Genomic DNA, 18,341 nt, shown 5'->3' on the forward strand with positions numbered 1-18,341 from the left:
TAAACAATAGGGGAGAGTGGGGTCAATTGTAACATTTTTTACTTAACTATTTTTAACTAACAAAAAATCCAATATATTATTAGTATTTATTGACAGACGTGTAAAGTAGACTATCCTCTACTAGAAGAAAAATAAATATCTGATTTTAAATATTATTATATTAGTTATTAACAATTTTTGACAATCGTGCACTTGTTACAATTGTCCCCACTTACGGGGTCAATTGTAACAGTTCATAAATTCAACTAAAACATAGTTAATTATACATATTAACATAGTTGTGATATATATTTTTTATTGATCAAAATAGTAGTGATATTTTAGGAGTAAAAATAATAATGAGCAGAGACCTAAAGGGTTAAACTTTTAACTTTAAGTGGTTAAAAATTTTAATTTATGCTGTAAAAGGTGACAAATAAAATAATGCACATGCAACATAATATAAATGCTATAGGAAACTATTGGTGGCTCTTAAAGAGTTAAGTAATGGTTTGTAAACATAAGATTATTTATTTTCAACTGTTACAATCGTCCCTTTACTTATTGTTACAATTGTCCCCAAGACGCCATTTCAGCTTCATTTGTTAAAAACAATGCTAGTTAATTAGCAAAACTAATCTTTTTTTTATTGAAATGTTAATTAAGGTGTCCACTTACATATTCGGTTACTAATTTTTATTTGTTTAAACAAAATTACTTTGTTACAATATAGTATTCTAATACCAAAAAAAGTACTTGCGTGGCGTGAAAATATCTTTTGCAATGTAACTCTTTCAAAAGTTCATAAAAATGGTTGCCATCAGGGCTGTACATGTAGATTTGTTAAATACACCTTGTGCGCCACCTAGGAACCAAATCTAGAACCCGACACTCGAGATTTTTGCTCTGTTACAATCGTACCCTGTTACAATTGACCCCACTCTCCCCTACTATAAATCCTTTTAATTTAAAAATTTTAGATATCATTGATATTACTTGACTACGAAGATTCAAAAATCCAAGAGACAAAATATCACCTACATTTAGTGCCTTTCAAATCAAAAAGCTCTGTTTCGTAGAAAACCGCATTCCTTTAAAACTATAAGTACTGTCACACCAAGAACATTTTCTTCGTCATTTGATCATAACGAAAAATTGAAAGAAGACACTTAAATAAAATTTAATTAACTGAAGTTACTAAATCATCTGCGAATTATTATGAAGCATTTTTTAATCATTTAAATACATTTCAGGTACTTCTTTAGACATGGAGTAAAATAGAGCTCCTAAAATATTAAAATAAGACATTTCATTGTGACTGGAAATAATATTGGGACATAAAGGATTTTCATAAAAATCACAAAAATACAAATGTTCTATCTCAGTTTTTTGAGTTATGATTGCTTATGAATAATTTTCTGCTGTTTTTCACTGAATTTGTCGCTATATGTATTTAACAATCGTAAGCCTTTGTTCAAAATTGAAACAGCAATCTTATTATATAAAACGCTAATACGTACGTATGTATCAATAAAACCGATGATATTTCTTTTCTCGCGCTGGCAACAGTTTTCATTTTTAATTGATTGGATTCGGCGCGCAAGAGCACGTAGTGAGCATCATATGGCTAATCCATGTTATATAAAACGCTAATACGTTTTAATTGATAGGCTTCGGCGCGCAAGAGCACGTAGTGAGCATCATATGTCTATCTATCTTCGATTGTCACCGAGAAAAAAACGGTTGGTTGGTTATGAGTACTGAAATAGTTCCTTTTCATTGGCAGAAATGAGAAGTGTTATGCTATTGCTATTTTATTTTGAATTATTTTGAATTGAGCACTTTACTATTCCACGTTTTGTTATATTATTAGTTATGAGTTGAATGCAGTTTTAATATCTATCTATATTATATAAAACGCTAATACGTATGTATCAATAAAATCGATGATATTTCTTTTCTCGCGTTGGCAACAGTTTTCATTTTTAATTGAAAGGCTTCGGCCCGCAAGAGCACGTGGTGAGCATCATGGTGGTGGTACTTATTCCTCTTGGCCCAGAACAAGGCTAGACCAAGTCCAGGAGACCGTTCACCGACAGAAAATCAAACACCATCTGCGGATCCTCCAAAATAAAATTTTTCCCCTGTCCCATACAGGTCAGCAAATGATCAGGTGCTAGGCAAATGATCAGGTGCAGGTTTGCCTGGTGAGCACAGTGAGCATCATATGGCTAATCTATATTATATAAAACGCTAATGCGTTTTAAAAGATAGGATTCGGCGCGCAAGAGCACGTAGTGAGCATATCATATGTCTAATCGGGTGAATTCTCACCGAATTATCAAAAAAATTCTCACAAAATTATCTTCATCTAAGCCGTTGCTTTACATCCGGCGTTCAGTACTATTTCATATTGTTTTACAACACATGGTTTTAGCCCTCTGGTGGGAAAGACTTTAAAACAAAACTTACAAAAGTTACTTTTCTCAACAACTGAAATTTAGAATAGTGTGATTAAGAAAAATATGTGAACTGTTTGCAATTTCAAATTAATATTGAAATGCACAGGTATAGAATTTTCTATAGTGAGAGGTTTTCGGAACTTCAGGGTTCAAAAAAGTATACAAAAGCTAGACGTTAAGAACGTATCCAATGAGCGAGCAAAGCGAGCATCGGATTGCGAAGCAATCCGAAATGAACTGCGAAAGCAGTTCCGGGGGTTGGCGAGCGCCAGCGAGCAGGGGGCGAAGCCTCCTAGTTAAATATATTTTAGAAAGTGTATGAGTTTTGACCTTAATCGGGCGTGCACACAGCTCTATTGTCATTAGCATTTCTACAAACAGAAATAGTATTCAGATGTAGTATAATGATCTGAGCTAACAAAAATGAAGCAGTTTGCGAAAATGTGAACTGATTATAAATTGCTTCAAGAGAAAATATTTGGCATCTTTTTGAATGAAAGTACTTTAAAAACATTTTTCTTTAAAAAATTGGAGAAAAAAAAAATCAAAATTGAAAAAAAAAAATTTTTTTTTAATAGTTTACAAAAGAAATAAAACATTTTAAAAATTATTTAAGGAGGCATATGCACCTAGGTAGGTCGGAAAAATCAATTTTCCTTAATCTAATTATGTTCTTCACTGTTTCAAGAATCATAATCCGAAAGATTAAAACGAAATTCGTCATAGTTTCATTGTAAATATTAATGAATTATTAATTATTAAACATTAATTATTAAACATTCATCGAGAAATTGATTTGGATATTGAAAAAATCATTGGCAGATTCGCCAAAGTTTCTAAAAAACGCATTACATTTATTATTTAAAGATGCTGAATACTTGAATTATTTATGTATTTTTCTATTGTTCATTATGAAAAAAATAAATGAGAAGACTAGCATTAAAAATCCGTTTATTTTTTTGTAAAAAAAAAAATATTAAAATTTTTTTTAAAATTAATAATTGGGAGGGGGGGGGAAATCTGAGTCTATGACCCTCCCTAGGAAAAATTTCTTCATCCGCCTCTGTGTCAGAGGGAGTATTTGATGGACTTGAGAACATTTCACCATGTGAAGAACCCACCTAAAGGAACTGAAATCCGGGTCGGAGATGTGGTCTTGTTGCTGCAGGACGTCAGACCTCGGCACACCTGCAGGAAAGCACGAGTCGAGTCAGTGATCTTAGGCCTTGACAACAAAGCCCGTACATGCATACTGCGAGTAAATGGAGGGACAATTTCCCGGCCCGTGCAGCTTGTCATCCCCTTGGAGATCGACCAGGGCGGGAGGATGTTGCACGCCGGTACGAGATTAAATAAAATAACTTACTTGTCTCTGCATGGCAACACTTTTGTGTAGTAGTCGTTACTAAATAAAGGTAGATGGTGTTCTTTCAAAATGTACCGAAGTTGGGATTTAATTACGACGAATTAACACACATTTAATATTTATTTTAGCAATCCTTTTCAAAAAAGGAAACAAAACGTATTGGCATACAGGGTCGAAAATAAATAAATCAAGGAAATGAACCGAAAACGCTATTGAAAAATCTGGCAAAATATAATTATATAACGTGGATATACGGAACACCAGAACCTCTCTGATTTGCAGATTGAAACTTGAAAGTGTTTCCAATACACATTTTTCTGTTTTCTCTCACAATGAAACATGTTTTTAATGTTCTTACTTCCTTCTTCATCAACTGTGATTCGCAAGATATCAATAGTGTTTTATTTTGTCCATTTGTGCACTCCAATACGAGTACTTTTTCTTTTTGATAAAGATTTTAAATATAAAGGGCGGCTATCTCAGAACACCCTTAAGAAGCAAAATTTTTGCAAGAATGCTATTTTACCATAATACAATAATCAGATCGCAATAAGATGTTTATTTCAATATTTTTTTAATGCATATTATATGTTTGTTTGCCTCTTTTCTAACATTCATCTGGACTTTTTTTTTCCCAGTCTCCGTTTGCATCAATCATTATAGATCCGTCTTTAGTGACGCAGTAGCAGCCTGGTTTTCCTGGACCTCCGTAATCGCACTGAAAAGTCTTATAGGATCCATCCGGATTGCATTCCAACCAACTGACATCCGCCATTGTCCTTTCCTCCACTGAAAGAAGAAATTCAAAAACGGAGAAAATATTTTTTTTCACTATAAATCAAGGCATCAAAATTCACTTTTAAAGGTACTAGTCAGACTAAAAGTTTTGCTTGCTACTATTTTCACATTCATGAAAAATGAGAAATTTTTTACAATTTAATAGTTGTTGGATGAATGAATTTTTGGTGACTGAAATCATCAAAGAATTCAAAGAATGAACTTAAGCAAAACATATTTATTACTACAAAAATATCAATCCCCATGCAGTTTCGACATTTTATTCTAACTGCTTTCAAATATTCACACTTATACAACTGTTTAGGGGATATAGCATTCGCCTTCCAATGAGGTGAACGGATACGAATCCCAACAATGGGAAACATCCCTGAGGATGATCGGAAGACATGCCATCACAATTTTGATCCTCTGCAGAGGGGATGGCACCCTTGGTTTTGGTAGCCCGACGACCTGCATGTGAAGCCGAGCACTTTACGGTAGAACAGTTTAGCGGAAATAGCAATAAATTCTGGTTGTAGAGATAAGTAAAAGAAACTTGTACTGTCATCCTACAGATTGCTCCAGTTAAAAAAATTTAAACCCACGCAGGTCGGAAAGTAATTAACATTTAAAGTGACTTCAAAAACTGTTTTTAGCGGTCTGAAGACAGAAATTTATGTAGTCGCTAAGTTTCTTCAGAATTTTTATATTATTCTGAAATTAAAGCTTAACTTAGCTTATTTCTAACAAATAAGAAGTAAGGAATTTAATAAAACTTTAATTGAGATTAGGTAGCACTTTAACTTTTTGAGGAAACACTACCATCTCTTAAATGACCAGTGAAAAAGTCTTACCCATCTTTTTACCGTCTGCTTGCTCTTGCTGACATTTTGTTAATGCTTGAACACCCAAAACTGCTGCGAAGCAGAAAATTAAACCAGCGAATGCTAGATGTCTCATTTTCCTAAAAGAAAGAATGTTAACATAAATTAATTAAAAAGCAAATTGTTGATCAAATGTATTTTCTTAATTTTTTTTTTAAAAAAATAACTTTTTTATGCGCACCAGAATGTTCAGGTTGAATAAAAATAAATTGTCATATTTCTACATAAATATCCTTCAATTTTAACTCGGATTTCTTCAAAGAGTCAAGAAAGAACTTGGATAAAGTTAAAAACTAAATAATTTTATCTCAACATATTGTGAACTTATTTTGGAAAATGCTATGTTTTCTAGGTCTTAAATGTTCTTTGAAAACCGAAAAGAGACTTTTTAACAGAAATTTGCTACAGCAAACTGTGATATAGGCTCTTAAGAATGATGGAAGGGACATTTCCTTGATTTTATTCTAGAACAAAAATGGACACCCTATTCACCAGACTAGAATTCGATAGGGATTTTTTTTGTTTTCTACACCTTGGAGACAAATGTTTATGCTGAATCTCATAAACGTTGGCATTTTTGTATAAAATCCCTCTTTGGCTTCTCATAAAATTGAGAGTCTCTCTCTGTTGGCGCAAGGAATGGGGCAAAATATCAATTGGCAAATTGTTGCCATAAGCAGTTGTGACACCAAAGCTTATTACTTTGAAAATTTGAAAATAGTAATATTTGTAAAAATTTTTTTGTAAATATTTGTTAAAACCAGGTAGTATTTTTTCCTTTTGAAAATTTTATTGCAAGATTGTTTCTTGTTTTCTGTTGTACTGTTTGACAATTTTACTGTATATAAATTTCAACTAAACATTAATGCATGTAACGCAAGTTACCAAAAACTAGGAAAAGTTTTTATGTGTAAAGAAGAACATGTGATACAAAAGTAAGAATATTATTTTTTCTTTATTAGAGGCTAGCACTAAATAAGTAGTAATAGTTTTTTTTTTAAATATTATTTATTTATTGTTTTGTGCACTATTCAACATATGTAACGTAAGTTACTGACTTGCATGTAATGTAAGTTACCAATGTGAAATGAGTTCATTTCTTTTGAAAATTGGCATATAAACTAAATAAGATGTATCCAGCTACAATATCAAAGTTTAAATAAATAAACACTGCCTTAGGATATTAATTTTATTGAAAATCTTTGCATCAAGTCATTTTATTGGGTGTTGGCATTCATATGTTTTCAAAGTTGGACGAAATCTCTCTACAAGCTAATGGTGGCAAGAAGAAAGTACAAGCACGTTATCTTCTTCATTCAGTTCGAGAAATGTACCAAATGTTTATGGAAAAAAAATCCAGAATGCAAAATTAGAAGACTAAGTCCTTTGAGCTCCGTCCAAAGCATGTCTTGCTTAGTAGCAAACCTCCTAGAAATGTTTGTCTTTGTAAGTATCACGAAAACTTCGGATAAGCTACTGAAGCCTTCAGAAAATTCCATAATGTTCCATCTTACGCAATACTTCAGAAAATTATTTTTATGTTCAGAAAAAACAGATGAGTGCTGGTCTGGAGAATGTGTGCCGGTGGATATCAAAAATGTTCACATCTGGTCAGATGGGCCAAGGATTCAGTTCAAGAATCGATGTATAACTCCGGTCTTACCTGTTTTTGAGATTCATCATGGTAAAATATTGATGTGGAATTATTTTGCCACGTCACACGGCAAGAGTCCTGTTGATGGGACAGGTGGATCTATTAAAGGAAGTGTAAGAAATGTCGTATAGAAAAGAAAACATATTGTCATCAATGCCTCTGAGTTTGGGGTAGCAACACAAGAGCATTGAACAAAAATAAATATGGTAGAAATCACACCAGAAGATATTAAGAAGCGTCAGAAAAAGTTAATCTGTCTAGTCTATTCTCAAAAGCTCCACAGATTAAAAACATTAAGCACATCCACCATTCAAAAGTTCAAGAAGGTATACCAGAAGAGTTTTTTGAGTGAAAGATGTTGAAAAACAAAATGATGAATCCAAAATAAAAGCTGGAGATTGGTATATGGTTAGATACGAGGAAATGTTATATCCTGGTGTGGTAATGTCTGTTGAAGAGCAAGAATTTAAAGTCAATGTAATGGCTGCTGTGGGAATCTATTGGAAATGACCAGGAAAAAGAGTTGAAATATTCTACCAGAAAAAAAGCATGGTGAAAAGAATTGAGCCCCTATACTAGTTAATAACAGAGGACATTATAAGTGTGCATAGTAATGTCTGAATCAAGTGTGTAAATCAAAAGTTTTTTGAGTTTACTTCATGTACACTTTTTCTCCCTTGCACTATACTGTTTAAATATGTTAATTTGCATTTGTACATTACTGGAGTAAAAATTTGATGCAAAGGGAATTTCGTAACGTAAGTTACTGTAACGTAAGTTACCCATTTAAAAAATTATATTTAATTTAACTTTTGAAATAAAATCCTAAATCTAGGCATAATAAATATTTAAACATGTCAGTAAAATGATACATCTAATCTTAATCAATTAACATTTGTATAAGAACAGAATTTTGCCTTCAAGCATATTGCAAATTTATGCCATTCCTTTTTCAGTAACGTAAGTTACAGCACTAGTTTTAGGTTTTTACACTGCTTAAATTGAAAAATATTAATTATTCTAATTAGTTTCCTTTTGGTTTTGATTGAAATTTTAAGAAATCACTTTATTTTAGATTGTGTATCAGTATTATTTGTTTGCTTCTAAGTTCTCAGTGCAATAAAGTTTCTGTGAATGTAACGTAAGTTACCATGGAATAGCCCTGTTTTATTTCTTAAGAAAACGAGAGATTCTTTAAGAATGTAAGCTACTTACCTTGCTTAAATGAAAATAAAGGAATATTTTATTCGATTCTAGTATCGTTTAAGTAGGAAACAAAAGAATTCTAAAATGGAGCAACACTTCTATTTGCTTAAGCGGAATAGCCATCATAAACTCAGAATAGTTTAGATTTACATCTGTTCAAACATTCGTAATAGTATGGAATTGAATTTTGATTTTCAATTAAAGGAACAGGTAAATGAATATTTATATAATAAATAACACATTTTATATAATTTTATTTGTATAAATATTTATGCAATAAATGAAGCATACATAGTATCATTATATGGATTGTGCAAAACATGAAATCAAAAATGATTTCGAAGATTCAACTCCAAGTTATTTATATTAAAAATAACTTTTATAAATATAAGTTATTTTAACGATATTTACTTTAGGAATTAGATTGGATGTATTAAAATACAAGAATAAAGATAATACTTTTACATTTCTGCATCAATTTTGTTTCTATTTATATCGTAAAGTGGGATATTATAGTTATTTATTTAATATTGACATTTCCTTGCAAACAATTTTTAAAGATTTATGTATTTTAATGGAGAACTTAGAATCTCTCTTCTGTAGACCTGAGACTGACGATTATGCAAGTTTTTTTGACCAATAAAAGCAGAATTTCTTCTTATTTTATCGTCCAATATAATTAATTGTCAATCAAAAATTGATTACTTTCCCCCAGTGCTTTAAGCAAAATTTATCATTATAATATCACCAAAACTAATTAAACTCTATACAATTTTGACTACTTCCCTATTAGCTAATGTTCTTAAATTTCAATTGTTTTTCTGTGCCGAATGACAATGAAAGTTTCAATTTTTTTTATGGCAACTATCAGAATTGTTAGCCATTCAAAATTTTGACTATTTGCTGACTAGCTGGAGTGATCATGTTTCAAATGAAGCTGTGCTTATAATAGAAGTCTATGCTTATAATTACATTTGCTTCCTAAATATTGCAGGCAAACCTTTTATTGCAAATTGCAATTTCGAGCACTTCCCGTTTAACAGAGAAGTACCAATAACTAGCATGCATAAACCTGAAAAGAAAAAAAATGTCTCGATGTAACATAAAAGCATAATGGTTTAACAGTTTCCCATTATTGTCGGTGCCAGGGCTGATTGTGCTTCGGAAAAAATCCGGACTTCCGGATTTTTCGCTAACTGTGATCCGGAAGTTTCCGGAGATCGAAGGTTCAGATGTTTCAAAAAATCATTGATCACAAAAGTTTTCGAAAATCAAATTTTCAAAGGTGGAACTTAAAAACACAGTTTATTTTATTTGTTTGTAAGGAGAGCTACTTTATAAGCTTTCATTCAAGATTAATATTCATTTTTTATCAGTAAATAGTTATTATAATCATAAACTCAAGAAAGAAAGACATATTTGTAAATTTCAATTTTCAATTACTTCTCCAGGTCATCATAGGCATGAGTAAAATTTTAAATATATTTCAAGTAAACTAAGAAATATTGAGAAAAAGGAAAAAACCTTGTTTAAATTATTTCTAATTTTTTGATATAAACTTTTTTTTTTTTTTTACTCAAGAAATTTTCTGGAATTTTGACTTGGGCTTACAATCACCACTGCCGTGCATTTTTATTGGTCGGAAAATTAAACCGCACGGTCGGATCCAGTTTTCCCGCATAGATTTTCATATTGTTTGATTGCCATCAGCATAAAATAAAAGTCATAAGGGTGTTGTTTTCCTATAAATATTTTTTCATCTTTAGTTAAAGGTATTCACCTGTACTGCTAATATTAAATTTTTTAGTTTGATTTTTTTCAAAATTAAACATTTAAAACTTAGAGAATTCTTTTTTTAAAATTATGACGTAATTTTACGTTAAATTTTAAGATAAAGTTATTCAGATCGGAGTCCGATCTTATTAACCGCTTGACAAATATTATTTTATGTGCAAGTTGCTGTAATATATTGCAGCTTCATGCATAATATGATGCATACAAAAATTATATTTGATACTAAAATATACGAGGTAGGGGAGAGTCGGGTAGCCCCGCCCAGCGGGTACCCCCGCCCACTGTCAATTTCATATGTATAGTCAATGGGCCATCGGACATTAATTGTTATATTAAAAAAATATTATTTTCAAAGTTTCAAGTATTTATGCAGCTGGTAACATGGTAAACAATAGTTTTGAAAATATGTTGAATACAGTAGTCATGAAATTAAGAAAAATTGGTTGAATGTTTCGATTAAACTTCATTTTAATACTAAAAAAATAATTTTTTCTATACATACAGCATTAAAGTATGTAGTCTTAAGTTTAATTTGCACAAAGAAAGAAGTTTGTATGTAAAAAATTGTTCGAGTAATTACAAATTTACAAAAAAATTGGATTTCGGGTAGCCCCGCTCACATGAATGTCGGGTATCACCGCCCAATTTTATTTCGTCGATAAATGTACGGTTGCAAAGATTATTATTTTATTGCTTCAAATTTGAATGTTATATGCATTTTTAACAACAAATATTGTTGTTATTAAATGATTGATATTAAATGATAGAATTCACTAAAAGTATATAAATATGTAATAAATAAAATAATTTTGTGATAAAAATGATAAATGAGGTTTATCTATTGTCAATACATTGGTCATTCTCATTTACACCTGAAAAAATAGCCAAAAAACACAATTTTTGTAACTGGGCGGGGCTATCCGACACATTTTGAAAAGAGCCGAAAAACATGTTTTTTTAAATTTCTATTTTTTTATGTTTAACTATTCTTTTTCTGGTTTATTCTTTTTGCATTATTTAATTAGATGACCAAACAATAGAAACATACAAAAATGATGATTATTACTCAGTATTATGCAGAAATATAAGCAATACTCCTTAAGTGAGCGGGGCTACCCGACTCTCCCTTACATGAAAATATTAAATTGCGGTTGTGAACCCACTAAATTTGTTATAACAATATGCTACTTTTAAATTTAAATGTTATTTTGAAAAATGATAAATTATAAAAATTACATGTTCACTAGCAGATCTTAATAGGCCAGGATAGCCTGGATGGTAGGGCGTTTGTCCCATGTCCAAGAGGTCGTGAGCTCGATCCTCGCCGGCTTAAGAGTTGGTGATTGGTGCACGTTAACTCTTTCAGGTTACAAAGTCCTGCATGCTCCCATAACACATACCTCTAGGGGTTGGAGATTGATCGTTCTCTGGTTCAGGTCAAAATTACGATCTGTGGATGAATGAATGGATGTGTGAACGGGTCCGCCCTCTAAACGGGCTGTGACACGTGTGTGACAGAAAGTCATATTCTTGGACGCAGATGGTGCCACTGAAAAACAAGAAACGCACCCTCTGCCATAAATTTACTTGATTTCGTAGTGTAGGCTAGATGGTATTGTCAAGGGGCATTAGAAACAACTACAACAATAGGTCTTAATCGAATGGGCCGTGGGAAGTGGAGATGCAAGAGTAAGCAAACGGAATTCTTTTTAGTACATATATTAAGTGAAAAATTTCAAGTTTTGTAAAAAAAGTCTGTTTTATTTCAAGAAACAACTATTATTGCGAAGCTATCGTTGGGACTAGTGAGCGGCAACGAACAGGGAGCTTAGACTCCTAGGGATGAAATAAAAATGTAAAAACTATGTTTTTAACTAAAAAACGTTGAAATTCGAACCTTGGTGACTCTGGGGATAGAGCGCTCGCCTTCCAACGAACCAGGTTCGAATCACAGCGATGGCTGGTTAGTACAATTTCAGCACCCGGCTTGCACCAAATACAGTGCTGAAGTAAAATATCCTCAGTGGTAAACGGAGCATGTGCTAGAATCTCCTTGACGTTGGGCTAACTGTGGGAGGTATTTCTGGCCTTCCTTTCCATATAACGGCTAGTTGCATCCTTCCCACGGGCTAGTTGCATAAAAAAAAGTCCTCCACAATGCCAGTTTGTCCCAATGCTTTGTCAAGGAGTTCCCTGGTCCTCTGAGTAAGGTTCAACATTACAAGTTGAATATTGATAGTCGTTAAACTCAGAATTGGGCTGTTTGACAGTGGTTATAAAGTAAAACTATATAAAATGAAAAAAAAAAGTTGAAATTCACAAATAATATATTATGGCAGTTAAAATAGCATTTTCTGTAGTGCAAAATAAAATAGCTAAAAATGGCGATGAAAAACAGTTCAAAATATTGGTGTGAAGTAAATAAAACATGAAACTGAATTAGGCAATATGAAGTTGGTTTAACAAGTATTTCAAAATGTTTAAAAAAGAAGGAAAGAAAACAGTAACATACTTCAGAGTTTAGTTTATTGAACCAAGACACTTTCTGCTGAACGAAGAACAGCCGATAAAATGGACGATAAGAAAAACAAATATTAAGAATCTGTAAATTTCAAAATTAAAAGAAAAAATTCGTGGTAATCCTTTTTCTTTTGAATCTATAAACTCTGCTTCTACGTACTTAACTAGTTTCGCGGAAAGATAATTAACGGATACTGTGCGGAAGAAGTATTGTTTGTTTTAAGAGATTAGGCTGCTCCTCCACCACCATGAATGTTTCTCATTTATCATCATTATTAATTTTTTAAAAATTAATATTTTTTGAAAAAAGAAAAGTTAATTTTTTTAGCGAAATACATAATTATTATATTTTAATGCAAGTACATTTTGTTAATATTTTAATCGTAAAAAAAAATAAATTATTATTTGGATTTAAACAAGCAATATAAATTTGTTTTTTAAAGTCAATTCCTACTTAGGCCAATAAAGAAAAAAATTAATTAATTAATTAAATTTAATTAATGAATTAATATTTGAAAAAACTGTATTAACATCAAGTGTCATCCACTACAAGTTTACAAAAAATGTATTTGAACTTGAGTGGATAAATAAAAAGTATTTTATTAACCATTGAAAATTTGTACAATATATATATAGATATATATATATACACTCCTCAAAAGTGAAATTGCAACACCCCAAGAAATAATGCACGTAGCGTCATGCAAATTTCAGGAGCGATAGTAGTGAGACGATATGCAAATGATTAAAAAAACAGACTAATAAAATCATTATAAAGCAATTTATTCAATATCTAATGTGGCCACCTCAGGCAGCTATACAGGCCTCAATCCGGCGAGGCATGCTATCAATGACTCCATTGATGGTTGCCTGAGGTAACCTTTGCCAAGCCACATCCACTGCTGTGCGCAGATCATCGATGGTTTGCGCCATTGGTCCTCTGTTCATGCCACGTCCAATGAGATCCCATAGGTGTTCTATGGGATTCAGATCTGGAGAGGCTGCCGGCCAGGGAAGGATGTCAAATCCAGTCAGGCTGTTAAGAGTTCGCCGTGCGACATGCGGCCTGGCATTGTCTTGCTGGAATACCGTGTTGGGTGCGCCCTGCAACAAGNCTCTCTCTCTCTCTCTCTCTCTCTCTCTCTCTCTCTCTCTCTCTCTCTCTCTCTCTCTCTCTCTCTCTCTCTCTCTCTCTCTCTCTCTCTCTCTCTCTCTCTCTCTCTCTCTCTCTCTCTCTCTCTCTCTCTCTCTCTCTCTCTCTCTCTCTCTCTCTCTCTCTCTCTCTCTCTCTCTCTCTCTCTCTCTCTCTCTCTCTCTCTCTCTCTCTCTCTCTCTCTCTCTCTCTCTCTCTCTCTCTCTCTCTCTCTCTCTCTCTCTCTCTCTCTCTCTCTCTCTCTCTCTCTCTCTCTCTCTCTCTCTCTCTCTCTCTCTCTCTCTCTCTCTCTCTCTCTCTCTCTCTCTCTCTCTCTCTCTCTCTCTCTCTCTCTCTCTCTCTCTCTCTCTCTCTCTCTCTCTCTCTCTCTCTCTCTCTCTCTCTCTCTCTCTCTCTCTCTCTCTCTCTCTCTCTCTCTCTCTCTCTCTCTCTCTCTCTCTCTCTCTCTCTCTCTCTCTCTCTCTCTCTCTCTCTCTCTCTCTCTCTCTCTCTCTCTCTCTCTCTCTCTCTCTCTCTCTCTCTCTCTCTCTCTCTCTCTCTCTCTCTCTCTCTCTCTCTCTCTCTCTCTCTCTCTCTCTCTCTCTCTCTCTCTCTCTCTCTCTCTCTCTCTCTCTCTCTCTCTCTCTCTCTCTCTCTCTCTCTCTCTCTCTCTCTCTCTCTCTCTCTCTCTCTCTCTCTCTCTCTCTCTCTCTCTCTCTCTCTCTCTCTCTCTCTCTCTCTCTCTCTCTCTCTCTCTCTCTCTCTCTCTCTCTCTCTCTCTCTCTCTCTCTCTCTCTCTCTCTCTCTCTCTCTCTCTCTCTCTCTCTCTCTCTCTCTCTCTCTCTCTCTCTCTCTCTCTCTCTCTCTCTCTCTCTCTCTCTCTCTCTCTCTCTCTCTCTCTCTCTCTCTCTCTCTCTCTCTCTCTCTCTCTCTCTCTCTCTCTCTCTCTCTCTCTCTCTCTCTCTCTCTCTCTCTCTCTCTCTCTCTCTCTCTCTCTCTCTCTCTCTCTCTCTCTCTCTCTCTCTCTCTCTCTCTCTCTCTCTCTCTCTCTCTCTCTCTCTCTCTCTCTCTCTCTCTCTCTCTCTCTCTCTCTCTCTCTCTCTCTCTCTCTCTCTCTCTCTCTCTCTCTCTCTCTCTCTCTCTCTCTCTCTCTCTCTCTCTCTCTCTCTCTCTCTCTCTCTCTCTCTCTCTCTCTCTCTCTCTCTCTCTCTCTCTCTCTCTCTCTCTCTCTCTCTCTCTCTCTCTCTCTCTCTCTCTCTCTCTCTCTCTCTCTCTCTCTCTCTCTCTCTCTCTCTCTCTCTCTCTCTCTCTCTCTCTCTCTCTCTCTCTCTCTCTCTCTCTCTCTCTCTCTCTCTCTCTCTCTCTCTCTCTCTCTCTCTCTCTCTCTCTCTCTCTCTCTCTCTCTCTCTCTCTCTCTCTCTCTCTCTCTCTCTCTCTCTCTCTCTCTCTCTCTCTCTCTCTCTCTCTCTCTCTCTCTCTCTCTCTCTCTCTCTCTCTCTCTCTCTCTCTCTCTCTCTCTCTCTCTATATATATATATATATATATATTTATACATATCCTAAACGCAAAGCTTTTCAAAACAACGAAAATAGATCGTACCAGTGAACTTCATTATAATTTATTCTCAGTATCGTCAGAGGAATATGTCGTGTGCAATCTTTCATGGATTACATCATAAAGTTCCGGAACAGACAGATCAGCTTCCCTCTGATCCCGGTACCGACATCTCCGCTTAAATTCTGTAAAATAAGAATCTAAGATTTCTTAGAATGACTGCGTTGAGCATTTTGATTGTGAAATTCTCACATTATCTGAATCCACGTGCCCTGAATTCTACTGGTATGGGAACCAGTCTGGGGTCAACAAAAGATTGGCAGATAGATGCAGTAAACCTCTGTTTTTATACTCCAGAAGACAAGAGAACTCCTGGATCGGAAGAAATTTGCCTTCTTGGAGGACTTTTTGATGGAGCTAACCCGTATTTGCATTACACGGAGAGGAAAACTACGAAACTCCACCACGGTTAATCTGACGGCAAGGGGACACAACACATGATCCGTCTACCACTGAGGATATTTTACGTCAGCATTGTGGTCGGTGAGCTATCGTATCGACCAGCCATCGCTGGGATTCGAACCCGGTTCACCTCATTGGGAGGCGAGCTCTCTATCCTCTGAGCCACCACGGTTCGAACTCATATTTTCTCTTGCGAAATCGCCTTCATCCATTTCTACAACCATCTGTAAAAAATTATGCAAAACAATCACAGTTTTTTTTAATTTATTTAATTTTTTTTAATTATCTTTTTTTCACATTTACTTTATTTAGAGGAGGATTTCTACCAGGTTCATAGACCAGCAAATACAAAAGTATTAAAATGTCAATTATATCCATTTTACACTCTTCAAACAAAGGAGGATTTCTTAGAGATCGTTTACAACGTCATTTTATCTTTCTCATGACAAACCCATTCATAACCATTCGTTCGTTTTTTTCGTTCAACAAAACTCATGTCTTTCCTACAAACAGGGCAAAAAACTAGGAAAACTAATCAAGCCTTCATGCATACACCAGTCAACACCAGCTTTCTTAATCTATTTCTCCTTTGGTACTTTCTTATTTACGTCGCATTAGAGCTCCACTATATGCGGTTATTGGTAAAGGTCTGGAGAATAACCCTGAGGATGATCCGGAGGAAACACACACACACACGTCATAGCCCGTTTCACTGGACGAATTATTATTATTCTCTTTTACTTAGTTTGGCTTATTCTAATACGATTATCAAAGGTCACTTTTAAAATGCGTGAAATAGATTTTAAATTATTAACTTAATAATCGTCTGCTCTCAGAAGCTATTTGGGTCTTTTTGTTCCATGTACTAACTCGCGGGTGCTGAGAAAGCAGCTGTTTGAAAAAGCAGGTGAAATGAATAGCGGTCTATTTTTTTCTAAGAGTAAAAGGGGTTGTTGATTACTAATTAAGACTTCCGTAATGCACCCATTTTCTGGAATGTTCTTTGTCCATAAGTATGGTCTTCCAAAACAAGATCGCTTGCTTAATTTAAAATTTGCATTTTAACACTCGTAGGGAAAAATCTTTTTTAAAAATTGCTTTTTTCTTCACTTTTTAAAGAATTACTTTTCTTTCAAGGTAAGCGGAATATTTTTATTTTAAGATTACAGAAGAATTATTTATTTAAATTGTATTAACAGCATTAATGTCTCGTTATTAAACGTAATTTAATTTTACAATTGAAAGTTAAATTTTTTAATGATTCATTTATCTGGATAAAACATTAGTTAGTAGATGTTGTGAATTCAGATGCTAAATCAAAACCAAACAGGGCTTTAATAATAATAATAATAATTGCAGAAGGAATAACTCTGCAGATGGTAGGGAAGAAATGAAATCCTGCCTTTTCAATATTACAAATATCGCCATAAAAATCATTTATATCAACCACTTTAAAAGTTACACCTACTATGAGAGAAACTCATCACCATATCATCATTTATACCTAAGGCAGAAGTAAAAGGGTATAATTAACTATGAATATTCACAATTCATAGAAGCCGTCACTAATCTAGCCAAATGTTTGAATTAAAACAAAGAATGGAGTGAAAAATGTCTTGGTGTTCCTCGTGATTTCAATTTTGACTTTTTTTTTTAATTGATTAGGATGTTTCCAAAATATCGCCAATAGCCCTTTGGGCAGCTCTAGTGTGACTCAAAGTGCTCACCTACAGTACCTTTGCAGTAAGTGAATAAAAAGGCATCTTTCAGCACTTTAAATTTCAAACTTTATCAGTTAAGAGTTCTCAAACTTACTACTGAGTGTTGAATTTTTTTTTATTCCATCGTTCTTATTTTAAATTTTGTTATACACCTTCATAATTTGAAGTTTCTAATAGTTTTTGTGCAGCAAAACAAAATGTTACTTACGACAGCCAGGCGAGTTTTTATTTTATTTTATAACCGTCGTTGAACAGCCGACCCAAATTTAGGTTTACGACTGGTAGTGTTCAACTCCGTAGCTTTGTAATTTTGAACCCAATTCAGACGACAAGGCAACTCCTGGATCAAGTATTGGGAGAAATTTACCTTCGTGGATTATTTTTTGATGGAACTAATCAGCATTTGCGTTACATGGAGAGGAAGAGCACGAGAACCTCCCACGGTTAACCTGAGGGCAAAGATCCGTCTACCACTGAGGATATTTCGCGTCAGCACTGTGGTTGGTGCAAGCCGGGTGCATAATTCGTATCGACCAACCATTGCTGGGATTCGAACTCGGTTCACCTCATTGGAAGGCGAACGCTCTGTCCCCTGAGCCATTGCAGCTCTAGCAAGTGTATTGTCAAGAAAATGTACCCGTTGGCCAATCATATCTGCCAAGAAAACAGACCGGGTATTTGAGTTTACAAGTAACTGCGTGTCAGGCACATGGACTGAATCCTGATTTGTTTCATTCCAGCATGAATAAAGCACGTATAATCACTGTGTAAAAAGGCTGCTCTAATTGCTTATATCAAAGGAGCTAAATTTCACTTTTACATTTTGCGTT

The 18,341-nt window shown here is 34.2% G+C and overlaps 2 long non-coding RNA genes across 4 annotated transcripts; one reads left to right on the top strand and one right to left on the bottom strand.

Annotated features, from left to right (window-relative positions):
* Positions 1-1,250: 1,250 nt before the first annotated feature.
* On the bottom strand, positions 1,251-12,658 carry LOC139426923 (uncharacterized). Of its 3 annotated transcripts, XR_011638044.1 has the most exons (4): positions 8,338-8,458; positions 5,439-5,548; positions 3,563-4,596; positions 1,251-1,265 (listed from the first exon to the last, which is right to left on the bottom strand). It is a non-coding gene; the product is annotated as an uncharacterized lncRNA (long non-coding RNA). The 3 variants fall into 3 exon arrangements; XR_011638045.1 differs by lacking the exons at positions 1,251-1,265; positions 8,338-8,458 and adding an exon at positions 12,635-12,658 and having other exon boundaries at positions 4,347-4,596; XR_011638046.1 differs by lacking the exons at positions 1,251-1,265; positions 8,338-8,458 and adding an exon at positions 8,273-8,296 and having other exon boundaries at positions 4,347-4,596.
* On the top strand, positions 4,541-8,413 carry LOC139426925 (uncharacterized). The gene is made up of 2 exons (XR_011638051.1): positions 4,541-4,672; positions 5,821-8,413. It is a non-coding gene; the product is annotated as an uncharacterized lncRNA (long non-coding RNA).
* Positions 12,659-18,341: the final 5,683 nt, after the last annotated feature.

The sequence above is a fragment of the Parasteatoda tepidariorum genome, chromosome 10 (genome assembly GCF_043381705.1).
Source record: "Parasteatoda tepidariorum isolate YZ-2023 chromosome 10, CAS_Ptep_4.0, whole genome shotgun sequence".
In the NCBI taxonomy this organism is placed as follows: Eukaryota; Metazoa; Arthropoda; class Arachnida; order Araneae; family Theridiidae; genus Parasteatoda; species Parasteatoda tepidariorum.